This window comes from Lepisosteus platostomus, chromosome 3 (genome assembly GCF_059453375.1).
Source record: "Lepisosteus platostomus isolate fLepPlt1 chromosome 3, fLepPlt1.hap1, whole genome shotgun sequence".
NCBI lineage: Eukaryota > Metazoa > Chordata > Actinopteri > Semionotiformes > Lepisosteidae > Lepisosteus > Lepisosteus platostomus.
Genome location: NC_142613.1, coordinates 16,966,167 through 16,990,582, shown reverse-complemented (window position 1 = coordinate 16,990,582; position 24,416 = coordinate 16,966,167). Strand labels below are relative to the sequence as shown.

The window sequence follows — 24,416 nt, the reverse complement described above, 5'->3', positions numbered from 1 at the left end:
TCCTTATTTTTTCATTTTTAAGTGACTTCAAAGTTAAAGATGGAATGAATAAGAAATTTTAGACTGATTTCATATGAGAAAGTTTTGTAGCTCAGTCAGCTTTTCTTAGATGTGTTTTCCATTTTCTGAAAAAAATACATATCCCAAATACTTTACTACTTCACTAATCACTAGAAAAAGCATAGTCAGTGGTATTATTGTTACTTTCCATTTTTCCACTTCTCTCTATTCTACCTATCTATCAGACATGTACATTATCAATCTAGAATGTCATCCTGTATTTGTCCATCCATCTAACAATGTCTTAACTGTCAAAGGAAAAGAGAGAGAGGCACGTGGTATATCTTATATTTCATACTGCACACGCACAGATCCCCTGCATGCATCTGTGGCCTAATTTGTCTGCCGTTCCAGACTTGTAGATGCCCATTTCCTTTCTTTGTGCTTGTTCTGTCCCTCACAAAGCTGTCTTGACCAGCTGATTAGCAGTGAAAGCTGCATTAAGCAGTCACTCTGCTTCTGTTGTGCATGAGCAAACCCCACCAAACCTCGTACTAACCCCCAACAACAGATGATATCTGTTTCCCCCTGTGACTTGGAATTTTTAAAGCCACTGGAGCTCAGCGACAGTGTATTCTGTCTTAAATAAGCTAAAATCGTGCTCGATTTGAATTTCAAAACACTTCTACCTTCCTTAAGTGAAAAGGCCTATGTCATTGCAGCTTTGTTTAATTTGCCACACATATCAGCACATTAAAAGTTCAGCCTTTTCTAATAAAGAGACAAACAAAAAAGATTCTGCTATGAAAACTAGACATTTCTTTGAAACAGATCAGGGTTTAACATAAAAGAATATTACTTGTTAGAACTCAGTATGAGACATTGGTTGTAAATTTTCCACATGCTTGAAAATAACAAATAACACGTGTGGAACATGTTCACAGAATAGACGTTAAACCTGTTTAACAGCTACTGTACTTGCAACTTCAAAGTAAACAACTTCAAAATCATTTATCACCCAACGTTAATGCTACACTTTTAGTAATCAATGGTAATAATGGATTGCCTTTTAATATCCCTCTGTTTCGCCTTTTATATAATGATGGTCACATAGATGGTTTTCAATTAATACACACTTGCAAGCATTAACTGCCGTGCATTACTGCATTTCTTTTCAGGTGTGCTGCCTTGATGAATCTGGTATTGCATAAAATCACAATTCACTTCTCAGTACTTCATAAAACTGTTTAAGTTGGTTTCCAGTTGTGCACAAACAGTTTTAACTGGGTTCTAAATCATGAAATACTATACAGGCCTAGGCATTTCATTATCAATTGTGCACATGAAAGGGCTGTATTAATATTGTTTTGCTGACCTCTGGTTTCTCAACATAAGTGATTAGTATATTGTGAACCTTGTGTCACTATTGGTTATTAACTAGGCATAAGCAGCTTATTCACCATTAAAGATAAAACAAAATCAGTAATGATATCCTAAATTTTGAGCTGCTACATTACTTTAATACATTCAAAAATATGTTGTTGTTGTTTTTTGTAAATTAAAACACTGTAGAAATTTGATAATACCTAGCATTAAATTAATGTAACAGCAGAGTTATACTGTATATCTGATTTTGCTATACAGCATCTTCACATGATACAAATGTTAAACCTAGTTTTTAGTTCTATTTGATATTTTGTGACTTTAAGTTGCAACATCTGACAGAATTACATGAATATTTTTTAAAACATGTACTGCCATATATAGTGAACAACAGGACAGTTTAACTAGCATTAAAAATGCCCTGGTTCTACAATTGTTAACAATTCAGCTAAATCAGAATTGCATGTAATAAAGAGAGTCTGGTTTAAAAGAACATTAATAATATGAACTGGAAATAAAATAATGTAATATAAATTTAAAATCTTTGAAGGTAAAAATCTCCCCAAACAGCTTCACATTCTGTACTGATAGGGTACTTTATGGCTGTCAGGGTCTGACCCCATGGCTCCAAAGACAGCTTAGTTAAACTGCAAGCAAACTGGAGACTTTAGCAGATTAGCAAGGGACCTAAAGCAGAGAGAGTGAGGACTATGTCTCTGCTCCTGGGGTGGTTTCTGAGTCTAATTGGTTGCCTGGGTCAAAGGGGCTGGGAACCTGAGAAAGAGCAGCAAAGCTGACAGTAGCTCTTTCAGCCAGCATGTAAAAAAGTTGTAAGAGGACTAAAGAAACACAACATGCAAGCAGATAACAATCCACTAATTGAGCAACATTCAGAAAAAAAAGCAGCCTGCTCACCTCCCCCTACTGTACATCATCCATTTCACGGCCATTAGGAAGCCTCAGCCAAAAATGTTCTCTTGCAAATACTCTACTTCAACTCAGAAATGTTATCCCTGCATGTTGATAATTTAATATTGAAAACCTTATGTGGTCACAAAAGGGGGACTCTACCTTTTACGCAGAAATGCAGAATAGTTCAATTTTCCTGACAGTGGCACTTAATATAACACACAGCATTGAGTTTTCATTCTAGTACAATATCAGATATATTGAAACATTATCAGAATATATATCAGAAACATTAAAAAAAACATTAACATTAAACATTAATATTCCCTCCACTTTGCAATAGTTACCATGTGAAAACTTTCACTCATGTTTCACTGTTTATAATCACTATTTACTCTTAGATCTATCCATCCATTTTCTAACCGTTTCATCCAATGCAGGGTCGCGGAGAAGATCCTGGCAAGCAACGGGCACAAGGCTGGGTTTACCCTGGACGGGACACCAGCCCATTGTAGAATTTACTTCTAAATACTCGTTTCAAAATTCCTCATGTTACATCTGACACAAAAAGGTCAAAAAAGGCTAAATCCTCAGCTACAGAAAGTATTATTTTTTTCTAATCTCATATATAAAAACAGTATAATTGCAATTTACAAAGAGTGAGCCGAACGTTGTGTTTTCTTTCTTCTCTTTTCAGCATCAAATAAACATATTACTTGCTCCTTTGCAGCCTATGCATGCTGACGCAGCTACCCACCTGAACTAGTTGTAATTTATTTAACATCATTAAACATTGGACTTTTAGCTCCTGAAAAAAAATAGCTAATTGTGTATATTGCCACTTTTTATATTATAAATAATATTTACTGAATGCTGAGATCTTGCTATGCTAAATCTTTCAAAAACCGTGACTGCTGTTGCAAATATGGAATTTATCTTTACTATGGTCTTGCATATGAACAATTTGCAGTTAATATCTCAGTGGCAAACCTACAGATGTTGCACAAATATTGCTGTATAGGACCCTAAACATTTATAAGAGAGCAAAGTTCTTGTTCCTTTTGTGACATTAAACCCAGTGAATGACACTATATTCAAAAGTGAAAAAGCTTTACATAGTCAAGAGGGCAAATGCTTTCTTAAAAGTGCCCAACATGCCCCTTCTTATTGTAGTTCTATTCAATACGAATAGAATTAACTTTCTGAAGGAACAGAGAAAAACAAGTCTTTAGCTTGTTCTTTCCTGAAACCTACTGCTACTCCATTTACAGGTATCCATGGGTTATCCACACCACCATTTTTAGAGCATGCATCCATTCACACTAGAATTTCCAAAACCAAAGCCTCAGTGTGGAGTTGCTGTCTTTCAGATGAGATGTTAAACTAAGGTCCTGAATACCTGTGGTCAACAAAAGATTCCAAGGGCACTGTCTAAAAGAGTATGGTTGTAACCTGACTAAATCACACTCTTGTTACAGTATGTACAATCTGCACTCCGTAAATGTTCTCTTTTACATTTCTGCCTGATCTGATGTGTAGAGGGGCAGTCAGCACATACTGTACTGTACAGTAACTGATGTCTACAGTACATCAAGGTGCTGAACATCAACGATGGATAAAGTGCATTCCCATCCACCTACTTACAGCTCTTAGGGATCCTCTGGGATGAAAAGTGCAAAATAAGTGGAATTAATTCTTATAAGCCTTTCCTAAGTAGAACATTTTTATTTGCTGTTTTTTTTATTTGCCTTATCATATTGTCTAGGTGAAGAGATAAACTGTCTATATAGTGCCTAGGTCATTTTCATACATTGCCTCTTCTAGGTGCACAATATCCAGTTAAAATGTATACTCTACAGCATGTACATTCTTGCTGACTGTACATATCGGTGTGAAAAATTATTATAACACTTCAATATTTGTCATTTGTTAGAGCCTGGTGCAAAAACAAATTTATTTTTGCTAACTCATCTTTTGGGAAACTAATTTAAAATCAAAACTAGTTTGTCATTACAGGCCAATTAGCTTCTAACCATTAAGGCTGGTATATTTCATGATAGACTAAAATAATCTGATACTTTGGGGAACTGAGGTTCCATCAATCTTGTAATGATGAACAACATCAGACTTCTCAAAAAGCCATACAGATTTACCTTAAGGAGATGCTAACTATGGGCTAATCTGTTCCTAACATTTTCAAATTACCGCATGTGTGCCACATTCAAATTATGTATAACAATATTGAACAATTAATAAAGTGTGAGCTAATTTTGACAGTCTTCCAGGACTTCCATTTACAGAGATAATTTCATTTCATCATGCACAACACAAATTTCCACAACAACCTTTAAAGCAATATAAAATAACATATTTGCGTCACTCAGATAATAATCAATAACATTACATATATTTTTAATTAAATGGTTAGTCTTTTGTGAACTTAGCCTCCTGTTGATTTATGAATCTTGAAGTGATGATACACCAAGGTAACAGCTAGTAGAATGGTAAAGGTGCTACCATTCCATCAAGAAGTATTTGGACAAACGATGGGATTGGTTTACAGCATGGCAACTGGGAATCTTTAACATGCTACCCAACCATTGGTGTCATTGAAGCTGATACTCAGGCTTTGTTTAAAAAACAGCAGGACAATATCCTCAGATCAATTAGCAACTAGAAATCAAATAAGCAAGATGGACCAACTTGCAACCTTTCTTATGTTCTTAAAGCAAAGTAGATGGACTGTGCAGATCACTGTAATCATATTTGATTCTTTTCTAAATACCAATTCATATAAAATACAGTAATTTGTTGAAATTTATTGTATATAATGCAACTGTAAATTTCTTCAAGTCACACAAATCCTGCAGGAGATGGAGGCTTAAAAAATAATTCTAATCTAATAATTATATCAATAATACTATTCTCTTGCCTTTCTATGGTGCATGGCTATAGACGTATGCAGTCAAAATACTGATCCCTAAAAGCTTTGGGAAAAATATACATTGGTAACACATTTGACCTGAGATAACCTTGAATGTGACAGGCTAACAGTCTAATTGGGTTCTGTGTCATGAATACAGGATAAGCTGTCCATCCATAGCAATGACATACATCTTTTTTTTATTATTCTGGCATCTCACACCATTGAACTTACAGCAGCACCTTGTTGGTATCTATTATTTTATTCTTGTTCTAGTTTTACAAAACAAGAGACAAGTTGGTCCAACTGTGATCAGAAAGAATTTGTCACCAGGAGGTTTCTGATTCAAGCTCTCATCTCCGCCACTGTGTCAATGCAAATCACCATGAGCAAGTTCTGAGTCGTATATTGCTCTTTTGAATAAGACAAATCAAAGAACCTACTGGTGGTATGTACTTTTTCTCAGTTTATAAAATATACATAGAACCAAAAAGCATCTACTTAAGAGAAAATGCAACTGAAATGTTATTTTAATAATTTTACATTTATTTTAATTTATCCGACAGACCAAGAGCAAACATCCTGACTGATGGCAAAAAAGTGCAAGTATTCCTAATACTTAATACATAATGACAACACTACATATATACTGCAGGTACAGATAGTTAATATGCTATACAATATTCTAAAAAAATAAATGTTTAATACACTGGAAAACTGGAGAAAGCAAATACGATAAAAGCATTTTGATAAACAGAGATAATTCTTTCAAGAGTTTTGCAAATGCCTGCTTTATTTTTATTTTTTTACATAAGCAGAAAACTGTAACGTACTGTATCTTTCAAAAATACTACAAACCTGTATCATTCCTTGGGTTGATCTATTTCCTGTACAAGCTTAGAAGCATAAAATTCCATACTCATTCACTTTTCACAATCATTACTTGACAAAAAACATCTGCTACTTAATAACACTGAACAAAAATTCAATCTGTACCTATATATAACTAAACCCTAAAGTCAAAAGGCTGAAGTCATGTTGCTTATAAAGTTTTGAAGTATTTCTGTCAAGTCATTCCTCAAAATGTGGGATATAGACTAGATGGAAATCCACACAAAATTGATCACTGCTTTGAGAGTTTGCACACAACCCTGATAGCTGGACAATGGTTTATAAAGATGCAGAACAGTACTGCTGTTATCACTCAGAGCAACAGAGTGTACCCAGGACAGTTGAAATAGCCCTCTTTCCAGAAAATACTCTGTTAAGCAACAGGCTCTGCTCCCAAAGAACTGAATGAAGAAGCAATGACATCACCCCCTTTCCACCACTTACTAGGAATGAAAAGGCTACATATTTACTCAGTTGGGACCTATTTTGAGATTTTTCGGCCAAGCTTGTGCAAACCAAGAGGCATCAATTATTTAAAAGAGGTAACCCGATGCTTCCTCTGTTGAGGCAAATCTGCTGGCGGCTCCCTGGAGAGAATAAAAAATGAATTAGGCAGAATTTATTAGTGTGTGTTTGAGGGAAACACAGATTCGGGCATCAGCGCTGCTGCTTGCCTTGTGTTGCTGAAAACCGAGCTCCAAAATATCAAACGGTTCTCCAAAAATGAATCCTACAGTAGGTAACCTTTTTTAATGCTCCTCAGGTTTTTTTCTTTGTTTCATCCTGTATTTATATAACATTCACATCTAGGCTAGAAATTGTTCATAACACCATTCTGTCTATACACCCTCAAAAAGTGTATATAAAAAAGGTTAGCCTGAATTTTTCACCGAAAGAAAAGAAAACAAGTGAGCCAGTGCTGCTGATAAACAGCTGCGAATCAAGAGCATACTTTGAGGTTATGAGAGTGCAAAGTCAGACACCTATCAAAGAGAACAACATTCACAGAACATAGGAGAAAGGTGCTCTGCATGCAGTGGTCATTTCCACTGACTGATTGGAACTGTGCAGATGAACAGACACCTACTGTAGAACTCAGGGAGGCCTTATCTTAAGACGCTGCTTTTCAGTAAGCTTTTAAGATGAATAGTTCACACTCCAAAAGGAAAAAAAAAACAATAAATACAATGGAGAACAAAAAAAACTTGCAAGATGACAAGTTGGGGAAATAGGGGTTTTGGGTTCAATAAGATAAGAGATGGATGTTTAAAGTTTTGAAAAGGTTATCTGAAGAAACACCATGAATGACAACACAAAGAAATGTAAGGGTACACACTGTAGCATGACACGGATTTCACCAGACTTTCGACAGAAATACTCCTATCATCTAGCCATTTACAAAAATCATGGACACATCCATTACCACTGCTAAATAAAAGTAAGTGAATTTACACATTTTGAACTAAAAACTTACATGTTTCTTCAGAAGGGCAATAACAAAACCTTTCTGTGGCTCATTCTATACATTCTGTAAGCCGATTAAAGCTGTCTTCAACACTTGAATCCTATACCTTGGCAGAGTTAGCATTTCTAACATCCTACAGACTTACATGTGTGCTGTTCACAGAAGACGTCCTGAAGCTGAAGCTGTTGTGGCTACAGATGAGGCTACAGATGAAATGAGTTCATGCATCTTGGCTGCAGTGTGGAGAAGGGGGGAGGAGGGCTGAGGACATTAGCTCTTTTCCTTCAGGGGAGAGCTCACAGTGATCACAGGATGATGATCAGCATGAGCGACTGATAAGCCCATGGCAGCCAAAGAACCACTCCCATTTTACAGGCCCCCTAAAATAAACCATGTATTGCTGACTGAACTTATTGAGGCTGTCTTTTCATTAACATACAGTAGGCACAGTAACCTGGCACAGTAAGAGTACTCCACAGAGCATCTGTCAAGTCTCATGACACTGAGCTGGATATGTACAGTATGTGTTTCCCCACTATAATCGGATTCATTCCTTCTTCGTTTGGAGAGTTTGTATGAAATCAATTTTTTAGAGGATCATAACGGACTATAATCCAAATGATACAATGAGCAGATGGCCTTTGTTAAAGTTTAACATGAAATTAAAATAAACTTTTGATTGATTTAAAATTCACCGGTCTTACCTGCTATATAGCAGCTTCCATGATGTTCCAACACAATGTGACAATCCCAGAGTCTGACAAGCCTCTGCAGAGATTGATAAAACATTTATAGTGATTTAACTACTTTGAGCAAAAATATTGGGATTATTCTGTATAGAAACAAGACTTCAAGTAAGTATAATAAAATATATATAATAATTTCTGTACTACATCCAAAAATTGTATAGACTATGATGCTATTTCAGTAACTGTGAAGAGACACTCCATAGAAAAGAAAGCTCAGGTTTATGAAAATTGATAACATTCCTAATGTAGCACTGAAATTAAATAAAATGGAACGTTCTATACTTTTAGCTCTTATATTTAAATTTCAATGATTAAGTATGAAAACTGCCCTAAACAATCAAACATCCTCAAATTCAGGAAATTTCCAGCACATTTTAAGGATAAATTATCTTGTAATGCTTCATGAATCTGTACAATAGTATACACTTGTGTACACACCTACTGTACTGCATCCTGGTGGACAAAATTATTGAGATTCCAAGACATGCTAACTGAAATGAAACTGCCTGTTCCATTGACCTCCAAAGAAAATACAAGTCAGAATATATTTTGCTGTTATTTTTGCTATAGAAGTTTAACCAAAAGCTTTTCATACTGGGCATTCAGACTATTAGTATTTTATTGACATCTATTTTGGTTGACTCATGTCTCATAGAAGTCTCCCACAGCATATTTATCCTAGATGCCGCAATCTTTTTTCATGTTCCTGTCAAGGATTCATTGGGGCTAAAGATAAGCAGTTGGTAAAATGTATTCAGCAATTTGAACATTTTCTGATTTAAGTAATTTAATTTTAGACTGGTTGTCAACATTACTAAGCCGAGAAACAAAACCTTCACCTAAAAGTATACTGAATAATGGAATGATCTTCTGTTTGAACAAAACAAACCTAAACCTTCACACACTACAGTTTATGCACTCCAAAAGTTTTTGGGAAATCACTTTCTTGTTTTTATTTTCACATAGTACTAGTGTTGAGGGTAAAATATTCTAAAACAATTTTAAGTGCCCATAGTGCTCTTCTTCACTAGTATTTTGAACAATACTTCAGCATCCATTCTAGTAATTGTAAAAATGTTCTTATCCCAAACCTGGTCTTTGAGCTGTGTCACCTCATCATATCAGCTTCTTAAAAATACTTTTAAAATTGTGAGATTAGTTGCAAGTTCAGTACAGTTCAAGTCTTGAACTTGAACATAATTAGTGTGTCTTCTGTATTAGTCGTTTTTAATTTTGTTTGCACATTAGGTTTGTTTTAGAAATTCCCCACACAGAATCCTCTGCTGTCTGAAAGATATCTATAAATACACAACTAGTGGACTTCATTATATTCCTTAGAGCCATAAAGAAACACTTAGAATACACACCTCTTCAATCCTATTCCTATTCTCAATTTAAAAGAAACATTAGCTGTTTGTTCATCCAAATAGGTGGCCTGTCCCAGGTTTTCAGGTGTCTCTCTTTTATAAATTGTTGAAATTATGATTTCATTTGATCAGCTGGTATAAAATCTAGCAAAACATATTAACCTTCCCAGTTTCTTTCCAAGTGGATAATAACCGTTTGGGTAATCTGCTGCTTACTTTACAGTTTTCATTTTCTTTGCCACAGTTCTTGACCAGAATACAGCTGTAAACTGGGTACTTGGACAAAAAAATCTGTCTACTATCTACTAAACAAATTAAGTGCCAATTTGTGCTTTTCCAAAACAAAAGTGCTTGAAAAACTGCCTGGAACAACTGCCAAATGTGTAAAATCACAATTGTCCCCAATCATTTATGCTTGATCTGATGTATTTAGAATCACACTTCTACTTGTTATAAGTAAAGTTCTGAGTTTTGTAGTTTTAAATTAAAATAAAAAAATCATATAGCTACACAGGTTTGGAAGCTCACAGTGCTCCAGGTTAACATAAAGTATGTTAAAAATGGCTGCAATGAAACTTCATACTAAGGGTAAGACCGAAATCTGTGAAGCAGTATATGCCTGGCCACAATATAAAAATTAGACCACATTAAAAAAAAACACAGCAGAGTGTGACGTGAGTATAATAAATTGAATAACCCTCTCCACACATAAGTGTTTGCTTTCTCGGGCTCAGGACTGAAGCATGTTGATGGAGAAGTGTGGTAATGAGGTTGTGTACGCTCTTTGAATATACAGGCTGAGGATAATGCAGTTCTCATGGAAAATCAGTGCTACAGTCTTCATATTTAAAAGAATTTCATTATAAACAATATTTCTATAAAAAATAGTGTTCTTCTCAGAAGATCAAATCAAACCATCTGTACCTGAAAAAACAACATTGGTCAAAAAGGGAAAAGACAATTTCCTTCAGGATCTCCAGCTGTACTACAGTTAAAGCAAAGAATCAAATCTTTTGTGCATACCCAGAGTTGACACAATCTCTCTAGTGCACTGTAAGAGCCCAGTGTCTTTCAAATCACTTGACTCCTCGTGAGTGGGACTGGATTGACTGTACAGTACTTGTTCCTTGTTCTACTTGTTCGTTTGCAACCTGCATACTGATGCAACTCCCAGCTCCAATCTCGTCATTTCAGACCTACTTACTCTATAAAGGCAGACTAGCTACTGCATGGTTTGAATCAAAGCCAGGTTTGTAAATTTTAAACAACCAATCTTTCTGGTGCCACTGAAGCCTAGAATATTTTACTACTTCACTCAAAAAGCTTTATTACTTAGCACCTTGACTTTGCTTTTCAGATCAGTTTTCAGCTTGTGAAAATGATAGAATTAAGTAACAGCCAGCAAACCCAGTTCAACTATATTAAAGCAAAACTGTTTTACTTTGGATACATAAGACCTCTGCATGTTGATGTCATTAACAAATGTAGGTTTAGTCTGGAAATGTTTAAATAGTGCTTAACAATATTACTTCTAGGAAAAATGTTGCCATTTATCCCTTTTCATGTATAAGGAAACCTAACCAAGTAGCTGCATGGCTACATTTGTACACACCTAACAGATCAGTTTGGCATGGTACAAAAATGTAATTCTTTAAAAGTTTACATAAATGGTATTTTTAAAAAATCAATTAAATGGGTATTACTTTACTTTTAAATTTTAATCACCAAGTGGACAATAGACCTGTTCATACAGATAGTTTGGAAGGTACTACCGCTCTGCTATTTTCTCATAATAACATAAAGTGTTTTGGGAACAAAGTTTTCAGACACACTCTGAAAGAGCAGATATAAACCTTTAAAAAACACGCAAATAATCTGAACTGTATTCAGTTCATTCCTCATTTATCAGGGGGTAAATGGTTAAAAAGAAAGCACTTTACAAAACAATAATAAAGAACACTGTCTTGTTAAAGAAAAAGAATAAAATAAAATACAAGCACAGGTGAAAAAGGATTATTAGAAAACCCAAGAAGACGGAAATTAACCTTTTTAATGCTGGCTAAATTAAAAAATATTTCTGGTACTAAAACAGAAAAAATAAACAGTAAAGGATGAAGTATGTCTCTCAGAGATAATCATTGCTCATATTAACATAATGAATGGAAAACGGCTAAGAAATGAATATTTCACTTGAATGTTTACTAAAGAAGATACTGACAACATGACTGAGGATGAGAAAAGACTCAGTACTCAGTACTCAGTACTAAACAGTATTACCTTTGGAGAGGCAGTAATGATATTAGATATTAGATATTAGATATTAGGTATTAGAAACACTTAAGACTAATAAAACTCCAGTTTATGATGGAATTCTACTATTTGTACTTAAGGAAACAGGATTTTATTTATAAGCCATTAAAAACTCTCCCAATAATCACTCAGGCCTAGAATAATATCCATTGACTGGAAAATTGGTAATATAGCACCCATCAAAAAGCACAATAAAACTGAACCAAGTAATTATAGACTAATAAGTCTTACTGTACTTCTATTACAAATACAATTCCAAGCATTGTGTAAATTATAATTAAACTTAAACGACAGGATTATCTGTATGGCAATAGGATTGGAGAGGACAGTCAACATAAATTACAAAATGGCAGATATTGCTTAACTAAATTGTTAAAGTTCTTTAAACAAGCAAAACCAGTAGAGGATACAAAGCATATGAAATGGAATATATTTAGATTTTCAAATGGCTTTTGATTCTCTTAATTCTTAAATTGCATTTATTAGATAGTCAAGGTAACATGTTTTTAAATTAAGGACTAGTTAATGGATAGGAAACAGCATAAAGAGGCACATGTTCAATTGGTGTAATGTAATTAGTATCAATGTGATCTTATTAGGACTATTACTCTTTTTAATTTACATCAATGATCTACATTCTGGTATGGTTAGTAAACTAATCAAGTTTACAGGTACCAAAATGGGAGTAACAGCAAACAGTGCAGAAGCTACAAAGTAAAGACTACATTGAAAACAGAGAAAATACTTGACATCTTCTAAAACTAAGTATAACATAATAGAGATAAACTAGGTAGAGAAAAACTAAATTATTTAAGTAAATTGAGAGACACTGAGAAAGTATTTAAGAAAACAAATATGGCTTACAGGTAGTTCATTACACTGTCACATATTTTTTTACTTCTGTACAAGGTGTAGAAACAATCCAAATACACACAGAATGGCAATACAATTACATGTGTAAAAATTTCAAGGAATATTGATAGACTTTCATGCACCACATTATTTTTTGTTTGGTTATTTGGTTTGTTTGGTCAGTTCTGAGATACATTCCCAGGCTTAAACAAATGTCATACACTGACAAGTTAAAGGAACTCTATCTTTATAGCCTTGGACAGGGAAAATGAAATACTAAGGTGAAGTGATTAAAGCATTCAAAACCTTCAAGGGCTCTGATCAGTCAACTTAACTTACAGTCTTCTTCACAATCAAAAAAGAAACACAAACACATGGAAACTAAAGAGAAGTGCACCTTGAACTGAGACCTGAAATCTCTTTTTAGACAAAGGATTATTATGAGAGTCTGGAACAGGCTACTTACAGTAGTGATGCTGTTGTTGCTGACACCCTCTCTTCTTTCAAACTGTAGACGCAGTTTGATGGGTACTTGGATCACTAAGCTAATAGCAACTAAACAATCTAGATAAGTAAAAAGGTTTCCCCTGATTTACAGTTTCTCATGCTCTTATGCACTTAAAACAAGCTTGATGACTAATTCTATACGAATTGTGTGATTATATATTTCATACTTCCCTCCCTCTTCTCCTCAGATATACTGTACAAACTTTTATTTTATACTGTATAAGTTAGACATGATTAGAAGTCTCTTTAGATGTCTATGTTTTGCAGCATAATAAATAGTTCATTCTTAATTAATATTCCTATTTCCATTTGAGTTTATCAATTCATTCTATTGCGTGGATGTTGTACTGTATGTTATCCCCATGTTCACATTGGTTTCTTCCAGGTCCTCTGGTTTCTTCTCACAGTCAAAAGACATAATGGTTAGTTAACTGGCTTCTGGGACATTTTGCCTGGTGTGAGTGTGTGCATATCTTTGCCTGTCTGTGTCCTGAGATGGACCAGAATCCCATACAGGGTGTACCCCACCTTGCACCCAGTTGGTTGCCAAGCTCTCCCAGTGCTCTGAACTAGATGGAGTAGTTAGAAAATGGATGGATGGATATGACAGATGTGCACACTTTATGTGCACATAAAAGTCTGAATAGAACTCTGAATACAAATCTTTGGCACCACTTTGAAAATGTATTATTAAAGCTGGGTGCATGAGCTGATTTACAAAAGGTTGCTGCACAAAAGGATGGACATGGTTAACATTTGATTGACAGGGCATTCAATTCATGTATGATGTTGCAATCCATAAATGCAAAAATCAACACAGGATGTTATATATAGATCTCCAATATATAATTAACCATTTGAGCTATCTTAACTATAAAAAATAAAATAAGCGTATTTCAAGGACAGAAACTACAGAACAGGAAATTAGTTTTGCCTGATCAAAAGACAAACTTCTTCTTTTCAACAGAACAGCACACTGCTCTAAACTATTAAGCAGCAAATACTTGCAGTATTTTTTTCTTTTCTCTGGAGAAGAGACTGAATTACAGAAAAGACAGAAGTTTTTCTTATCATGGTTTTGAAAAGTGTAAAAATACAAAGCTAAAAGAAAGCAAAGAAAAACATTACCTCACACCTGAGCAGAAGCTTTAAATTCTTCTTTAAACTCTTTGAAATCTCATTGAAAAAACATGTAAAATGGCAGAAGGTATGCATATTTAACAGGTGCAGCTGATAAATAACCCACTTAGAGGATTCTTGACAGCACTTGGATACAGTAGCAGTGACCAGAAGAAGCAAGGGAAAGTGAGGATATAAGAGGGGGTGGAGAGTAGACTGGCTCTTCTTGGAGTAGGACAAAGCATTCACTGCACGTAACAATTATTCATCCATCTCGTTCACGCGAAAGGCACAGCAATGCAATTTTCACGTTATAATCAAGACCATATGACAAAAGCTTGGGCCATTAGGGACCAATTTTCGAGTGTTCTCGGCAAGACAATGATTTTCGAATTGCACTTACATATGCTGAACAGTTACCTCTGCGTGAGTGCACCTGCTCTCATTTATGTAACCCTAGTTATTTTCCAGCATTCGTCCCTGCCAAGTGAAAGAATAAGACAAGAAAAAAAAACAACAACATCTTTATAGTTTTGATGGATATGTAATTTTGGTCTTATATGTGGAGGCAGATAATGATGGCACTCATTCCATTTAGAATGCACAGATTCCATACCTGTACTTTATCTGGTGTTCTAAAATACCGTCCATTAAACAGAAAAGGATTGAATGTTTCAAGATTGTAACCCAATTCAGCAATGATGCGGGAGTTACAAGCTAGCAACAGACAGAAAACTTCTAAAGTGCTCCATATGTGTAAAAACAAGCCCTTAAAAGTTATGAAAAAGTTGGACTGATTCATGTTTATTAGGTCCTCCACCTTCTCTTAGGCAAACAGTGCTAGAAAAAAAAGGAATTCTGAAATACGTTTCTTACGCAGTTAATGCAAAGCTCCCAAAAAGTCTTAGTATTTGATACTGCTTAGAGATACATAACAAACTGATATTACTGACAACTAAAAATGTATCCTGATCAAAATATTCAATTAAGCAATGTTTTCCCAAGTTAATGCTCAGGTGAAAGACTTCTAAGGAACATCAGGTAACTTTTAATAAAATATGTCCTGTAAAAATATGTCCTGTACATTAATATATTTGAACTTATTGATGAAGAATTTAATATTGTTACTATCTTAATTATATTTAATCCTTAAACTACATTTAAAAAAAATAGCTAGCCAAGCCTGGGTAATATTCAGTTGGAAATACTGGTTATAAATAACCAATTGCTTAACTTATTATTCCTTGTTTTTTTGTTAAATGGGTATGACAACCACAAGTGGTTTGATGTCATGGTAGTCCCTAGATACTCTGAGTCTTAAATTCATCACTTAGATATGCTCAGTAACACATTTCCCTCCAATAGAGTGAAATGAAAAGAAAAAAGAAATTAAAAAGGTCTTCATTCCCCAAAGCATTCTTTAGCTCATAAAGCATCATGAAGCAATGATACCCTCAACAGAATATATTCTGAGTCTGTGTCAGATTTAATTTTGTTCAGCTAATAAGCATGGATTGTCTGCTCATTGAGATAATAACAACAAATAAATAATAAAAATGTGAACATCTGCTTTTGAATGATTCACTCATCCTTTTTGGTAAAGGATGGACTATGCATTTTTCATTTTGGTTACTTTCAACAACAAGCATTTTAGCAGTTCAATGAACTCCAAGATATTGTGTTTTACAATGTGACGGAAGGTAGAAATTTTGCAACCACTCTCTTCAGTCTTCTTGAACTACAAAAGCCAGTGTGTTCTCTACAGAAACAATTAAAGAAAATCAGGGAACCCATGTCTACTATTGTTTTTTTTTACCTCTGTCTAAACGTCAGATTTTAGTATGTCACTTGAAAGATTACACTATCAACTCAGACCTGCATTTTAGCTTATAATTTACATAAAAATTAAGGGACAAGTAATTCAATATATTTTTAATGCATTTCTTCTACTCTAACTGCAATCTGCATACATGACTGCTAATTCTTAGTGCTTACTGAACTTAAAATAAATAAATAGATGGGTCTCTTTTTCTTTTAAAAGAGTAAATTAAAAAGGACTAGAATTATGGCAAACACAGTAGGCCCATTTACACAACACTCTTGAATACAAACCAAGCACAGCTTTAAATTGTCGATTTTGGAAAAGGGACTAGATTGAACTCTGAATGAATGCACAAACACATTAAACTAAACAATAAAACAACAGTAGTGGCATGATATTATTATTTCATTGCCCTGTTTTCTTGGAGTGGGTTATCATAACAATGAGTGAGGAAATTGGCAAGGGTTTGGTTTGCATTAATCAAAACTGACATAGTTGCAAACTACAAATCCAAATATGTACAGGATGAAGGCGATTTTAACTATCAATGTAATCAGGTAATATTTTTTTAATTTAAGCAGAATAGTTCTCTTAATCTAGTCATTCTTTAAACTGATCACTAGTTTGCATGTTTTCTCACCGGGAAAATTAGGGTTAAGGTCAGAAACTGAATAATTGCTTCTTGCAGGTCTATGTACAACTAAACCATTTTTAAAAATAACTTTTGTAAATATTTATCCAATATATTCCAAATATTGTTGGGATAGGGTATGAGACAGGTATTTAGCATAATTATTTGAGCCATTATCTGCATCTGCGGCTTTCACATGTAAAGTGAATACCACCTTTCTGTCTTTTATCATGTATTTAACGAGCATGTGATTTCATAAAACAAAAAGAAAATCAGTACCTTTGTTTCATAAAATCATTCACCAAATCATACACTGTAGATTCTCCATATCCTGCAAACTACAGAAACTGGACTACCAGTATTTTAGGAGTGACAAAAAATACTATGTTGATGTATTGTTCAACAACAGAGATTTTGCAATATATCTTTTTTCATATTTCAAAACTTGCTCAAAAAATCAATTGGACTATTTCATAAAACTTCTGTCCCAGACTAGGAGAAATAAAGGAGATGGATATTTCCTCTGAAACACATTCAACTAATGCAATTTTCTTTACACTGCCGGACAGAATCACAGTTGTCCACCTTGCTTGCTTCATGATACTGTACATCTGCAAGTTCACAATTGACTGGGAAACCACAAAGGTGATTCTTGGATGCAACCCAAGAAAACAGTCACTGGCTAACTGAACACCACTGATTAGAGAATTCTGGCCACAGTCAGGTAGTGTTGCTTGAAACCAGCAAGCACCAGCTCATATTCTAAAACTTAAAAGATGAAGAGAAGATTACTATGGCTCCTGCACAAGGGTGATATGCTTATTCTGTAACTGTGTCGTACACAAAAATACAACTCAATATGTGCTCTAAGACAGAGGTGTCAAACAACCATTTCATTCTGCTAACACTACAAATTGTCAAGCAGCTTAACCAGTCGTTACTGACGCATGGTAAGCTCAGGTTTCCTCACTCCACCCTAGCATCTCCTCCTGGAACTTGCAGCAACCAATGACAAAGTCAAAACATCAACTCATAGCCATTAGCATAGGCCTACTCAACACTCTATATGTTCCTATTTTTTTAAATGCCATTTTACATGCCTATCTACTCTCTGTTATGACCAATTCTTTCATATTTGTGAAATATTTTAACTTTTAGGAAAATGATAGACATTAAACCTATTGTGACTTGTATACATGTATATACATGACTAATGAGTTGGAGGTTAAAGTAACATTACTTAGTGATTCTAGATTTACTTTGTCATCCTCATAGTCTTAGTTTTAATGATATCCTACTTTTATTTTGTTAATGCAAGAGAAATAGTAATTTCCCCCAGCTTTAAAGGTACTGTTGTTATTTCCCATCTTCATTATGGTAATGTTTCTTCTCCTGTTTCCCGCTCTCTAAAAGCTCATGGGAATGACTATCTCATGACTTGTTTTCTAAAACCCAACCTTTTAAACAAAGGATGCAAATAAAATATTTCTCTATTTCTTAGTTTTCCCTAGAAACATTTTTTTTTCAAAAATCCCTGCAGTATGCTAATATTGATGTTTAAAATGCTCATGGTCTAAAGAAAGGATTTTAAATGAGTCACTCCAATGTTTAGAAAGTCTCTTCAGTAATCACAATACACTTTAGATCCATTTTAATTTATTTATTTATTAAAATGTTTTGTCAGGAACTGCTTGTTCAGATTCAAGCATCTTATTTTACAAGTGCCCTATTTTAAGAAGACATGTTTTGAAAAAACGGAAAGCCTTTATGATTAATTTGAATCCATGATTTTATATTCCAGAAGTACTGTATAAACTGTATACACTTTTATACTTTATATTTCTAGAAGACCACACCTTTATAATTCAAATTCTGAATTATCAACACTTTTAGTTATATGCTAGAAACAATATAATACAAAGCACGATATGTTTGGTTACTTACAGTACTTTGGAGAAGACCATGCATTTGGAGGAATAATTTAACAAGGAGTAGAAGGGGCAAAAACAAAGCATAACGCTCCTAGATATCCCCTCAGAAAAAATCATATTGTTATTTTCAAAGATGGAAATTAACAACATACAGGTAACTGTAACTGCCAAAATAAAGGGAACACTTGAGCAAATGAGGGATACAAAGTATATTGAAAGCAGATGCTTCCACACGGGTGTGATCCCTATGTTAATTAGGCAATTAATATACCATCATCCTTATGGTCATGTATAAAAACACTGGGCAGGCCAAGTTGACCATTATTTTGGTAACCATGGCTAGAAGAAGAGATCTCAGTGACTTTAAAAGAGGGGTGACTGATGGGGAATATTTGGCAGGAGCTTCAGCGATGACGACTGCACAATGTGTTGATGTTTCACGAGGAACAGTGGCTACAGTGATGCTGGAAGTCTGAGGGAAAGGCATCATCAACTATGGGAAACTGTGGACAAAAGTGAAGAAAAAGACATAACTTCAGATGAAGTTCTCATAACTGTTCTCAACAAGTGGAGAAGTACATCTGTACCATACATGAAAATAAGCTATTTGAGCTATAGGCCCGAGTGCCTATTTTCCACTATGAAGGGTTCTGGCAGCTCTGTTATAGTGTGGGGTGCATCTTCCTGGCAGGGGTTCAATAACAAAAAGTAGGGAAAAAGAGAGGATTTTTAATGCTGGTATTCTAGGTAGAAAGGTGTCAAGATTCAGAAATTGTGAAGCCCTGACTATGTTTTGCTTAAGATAATCACTTTAAGATAAGGTGCTTTAAGATAATCACTGTATTGGCCATATACAATTTCTTGTATTAGGAATTTGTCTTTTTGCATAACCCAACTTGCTCTCAGTGAGACACAAAGGGAGAGAAGCTTGGGGTCAGAGCGAAGGGTCAGCCATTTATACGGCACCCCTGGAGCAGTTGGGGTTAAGGGCCTTGCTCAGGTGCCCAACGGATTAGGATTCCACTGCCGGCAGCAGGATACGAACCGACAACCTTCCAGACCCATTTAAGCTTGAGAACTAGACAGTGCTGGTCAGTGCTTGTTTTTGTTAGCTGCAGCTAGACAAGAATGGAATGGGAGCATGAGGTAAGACATAAAGGAGAACACCTATAAATCTAACTGATTTACACAATTTAAAAGTGTTTTTAAAAGATACTGGTTGTAATTTTCCAAGAGTCTTAAATGGCAAGTTTATTTCTCTCACTAAAGGATAACACTCTTTTTCATTTAATCAAAAGCTGTGCAGTGTAGAGCCACAGACTACAAGATTAAACATTTTAAGGTATTAGGGGTTCAGTTTATGTAATATCCTGTTACATATTGCAGGGAAGAAAATAAGAATCCCTTTGCATAACTGATTGATCCATTTAGGGTTTTATCAGCAGCCGCAAACATTGCATGCTGACATGTCAGGCCTCCTATTTAAAGTAAATTGGCATGAATGTATATGAGGAATTAAAATAATATGAAGTTTGTTGCTTTATTGTACTCCTTAAAAAACTAAAACATGATTAGAATTGTTACTAAGATGTTATTTTGTGTTAGTGGGGTGCCTTTAGAATGTACAATACTTGCAAATTATTCTAAATAGTTTATCCAATGTTCTATATAGTGATTTGCTGTTTATTCGGGGAATGTCTGGAACAGATGTGGGGAAATTAAATAAATAAAACAGAATAAATATTTAAGCCCTAGTTGAGAAATGGAGAGAGCCAGGCAGAGTTCATTGCTGATACAAGGCACTGTAACCTGCCCATTACAAGCACTCAGCCTTAACCTCACCATGGTCCCAGTGATGGCATATTTCCCCCCAAGCGTGACCAAGTGACTAGTGGAGCCACTGCTTGTGTATCTACCCAAGTAATGGCAGCATTGCTTTCCAATTGCAATGCACTTGAAACCTGAATGCTCTGTTAGCCTGTGCAATTTCAGTTTGATGAATTCATTATTCTCCATTTGGACCAAAGCTGATTCTTCGTGAAATCTCTTCATTTTTTATTGTATAAGTTGCATTTTGCTACAGGGTGACTCGCAATGAATATGAAGAGCTGACTCAACTCTTTTCAGAAAAGCATCTTATCTGGGAAAGCTGTGACGTGTGCAAGGGATAAAAATCTTAGTTTGAACATTACAAAAAAAAGCATTTTAATGTACAAGGCTTCAGCTTCTATAAGAGATACATTTTCAGTCTGATAAGCAAAATCCTATACTTGGGAAACGCAGATGAAACCGGAAACCTGCAGGTTGAAAGGATCATGATTTCTATGCCATTAGCTCTGCATTTCATGACTCATGGCTGAACATGTTGCTGATAACGGACTTTAGCTTTTCAGTTTGCCTAAAATAACCAAAAATTAAGAACTGAATTTATAAATACTGAAACATAAATATAAAGATATGTACTATTTCCAGATATTGTTTTACATGCTAGGAGTAAAAACACCCAAAATGTGTTTTGTTAATGCTTATCAATAATAAATTCTAAGGTCTTTAGCTATTAATAATACAGTTATTGAAAACAAGGACTGCGGTTGTCTGCCAAGAAAGAGTTTAGTCAGGGTGCTTCTGTAAAGTAAGACAGTGAAATGGAAACAAAAAAAAACTCTTTTAAAAAGTTAAAAGGTTAACCTGAACTTTAATTCTGCATTAGGTGCAATAGACATCTGTCACTAGAGTCTGGGTTTCCATAGTAACAGAAGTACAAAAGAGAAAACAATTCAAACCAAGCAGAAGATATTTAGAAATGTCCTCACTTTGGTGCCATTTCTTGACAAAACAAAAAGACAGGGGTTGCTGCAGGCGCATTTTTAAGTTTTATTTGTAATTTACACCTTTAAAAATCTATAACTGCTATTTGCATTAAATGTTAAAATGAACAGTTATTAATAATAATTGAAAGATTATTCCCAAATAAGTTTACACATAAGAGCAGACCAACTTCATCCACCACCTGGGTGATGTGCGATTGCTATTATGCATACAGTATGCTGCCACATTAACACAAAAAGGCTAGGTTTAGCAACCCTACGCTTAGAAGCAATGCTATAGGATCTTTCGTGACCAAGTAGTGAGGGCAAATATGTATTGGAACTTCTGGCCAAGAGGGAAAAGTGCCACTTTTTACAGTATGTCCACCAATGCAAATTAAGGCAGGAGCCTGGTTTTCCAATGAAGTCTCCCACCCAGATTGGTGAACACCTGATATCTTATGTAGTTAGACTTAAGATGGTAACACTGCTGTCATCTAAACAAATGTCCTGCTTTTTATAGTATTCCAAGCCATTGATAAGAAAACGTGATATAATTTTCAATTCCCCATATAGACCAGTAAAGTCTTTTCAATAATCAGAGTAAGAGGCAAGAGAAATACTTTATACCTAGAGCTAGAAAAAATATCCACAAAACAGGCAGGTATTACGTACTATAACCTAGCTGTTTGCTTAGTAATGAATGGCAAACAAAATTAGTGAAATTATAGTACATACTTTTTTGCTTGCCTTTTCCCTGTTACTTTTGATTATTGTTTGTAGATACTGTAAAATATTTTCTAAGCATTTTTTATGTTTGCAATTCATACTGCAATGTGATTTCTAGATGAATAAATAGTAACATTTAAAGATTAAGGAAAATGACATAATGTACAGGAAAGATAAGTGAGACAACAACATTGTTTTCAACAACATTCTTTTTCTCTGCAACCTCTGTATTTATCTCTAACTTTCCTCTTTCATATCAAACTATGACTGTTGATGCCTAAGTGTGATGGTAACCCAATTTTCTACTTTCTCTAGGAAAGCTGTATAATGGGGAAGTAAAATATGCAATGGAATGCTGTCCCACTAATACAACTTCTTTATCGCAGCCTGTAGTTTATTATAAAAGACGTGACACAAAATATCTGACACAAAAATACTACTATATCTAAGGATTACAGCTTCTATAAAACATCTATGCCATATCTGCAAAAGACAGTGTGATTTGTTTCTCAATAGGAGCCACTTGTTAAACTTTCATTTATATAATATACAAGTATGTATTATTGTTGTTTATGCATCCACTGTGGCAGGGGGATCACTCTGACATAATACACCCACAAAAAGAGAATGAATCTATGTGGCCTACGCAGTATGATTAACAGAATAATAGCAACATATTTGGATAACAATTTGGAACATTTAGACACAGCCTTGATAACATCCATTGTGTAAAATTTGATAAGGTATATATCAGTGGTCAGAATTCATGTCAAATTATGGGCAGTGTCCAGCATAAAGAAAAAAAAGTGCATCATACATTCGGAGTAAACAATCTTTTCAAAAATAATATAATAACTGGGGAACAAAATAAGAGAAAGAGCAAAAAGTAATCTTTCCAATAAAGCTGTGTAAAGTTCCAAGTTATAAAAAATCAGTTGTGCTACATTCTCACACTCTTTCTCAGACTATGACATGCTCCAACTGACAACCAAGAGCAACAGTCAGACACCAGCCATGCTGAGGGCAAGTATCAGCATGAGCAAGGAATTCTGACAGAGCTGGTATGTTAGTCTCAGCAAAGTTTACCTCGTGCTTCCTTGCCAAGGCCTTCCAAATGAACTGCATGACCCAAAATTAATCCCAAAGTAATTGAACTTACATAAATTCCCTCAGGCATGCAGCAGTTGTGTGAAAGCACTTGATGTTTTGCTTTAATTTGGTTTTCCTGGCTCCTTGAGAAAGTGAAACCTCTTCTCCTTTCTCCCCTGCCCCTCTGTCTCTTGCTGAAGATGGGACTTCAAGAATGATGATGTATTTAGAAATTACAAAGCTAAAGGTGTGCTCACCCTGTTTTGACTAGATAAACCACTGTTTCTGTAGTTCAATAATTAATCTTAAAACTGAGCCTTTATTTCCATGGGTCAGCTTCAAACAATGAAATCCAACTTATAAAGCAATCCTAATGAAACACACGGGCATGTCATTGGCTGTTCTCAGAATTCTCTGTTGTTTACTCAGAACCAATCAGAAACCTTACACTTTGCTATGCAAGACTGAAGACATTTTAAGGAATTATTCAGGATTCAACAAATGGTTTTATTTTTAAAGCACATAAAAGACTTTGCTATTAGTTAGCACCACTTATTCTAGAACAGGGATGAACAATTCAGTTCACAGACCAGAGTCCAACAGGTTTTATACGTTTCGTTTTTAATTTAGTTTCTTTCTTTATTTAAATGTCTTAGGCGGAGTGCAACTGAGAAAGCACTGTTGCCCCGATTACCTTATTTGAGAGGTGTGATGTATTGTGAGGTTCCTCTGTCAGTAAGTCACCACATTTGTTAAAACCTGGACTCAATGATGTGGCCTTGAGCCAAGATGGCTACCTGTTAATTGAGAAAAGCTAAAGAATTCAGCACCGCTGGTCTTTGGCACTTAGAGGGAGTGATATTCCACATCTAAGAAAGGAGCTGTAAGGATACGCTATTTGTAGAATTAACCACAGATTGGGCTGGCTTATT

General features: G+C 34.9%; 1 protein-coding gene and 1 non-coding gene across 8 annotated transcripts in view; one reads left to right on the top strand and one right to left on the bottom strand.

The window, feature by feature from the left end:
- esrrga (estrogen-related receptor gamma a) overlaps positions 1-24,416 on the bottom strand; it is a 253,288-nt gene that overhangs the window by 188,243 nt on the left and 40,629 nt on the right. For 2 of the 7 annotated variants that reach the window (XM_088624754.1, XM_088624755.1), the window contains exon 2: positions 8,276-8,339. The exons of the other annotated variants lie outside the window; for them this stretch is intronic. The gene's annotated coding sequence lies outside the window, so the exon portion shown is untranslated. The remainder of the gene's footprint in view (positions 1-8,275; positions 8,340-24,416) is intronic. 7 annotated transcript variants of the gene reach the window in all.
- Positions 17,670-17,773, top strand: LOC148674550 (U6 spliceosomal RNA). Its single transcript, XR_015935603.1, has one exon. It is a non-coding gene; the product is annotated as a U6 spliceosomal RNA (small nuclear RNA).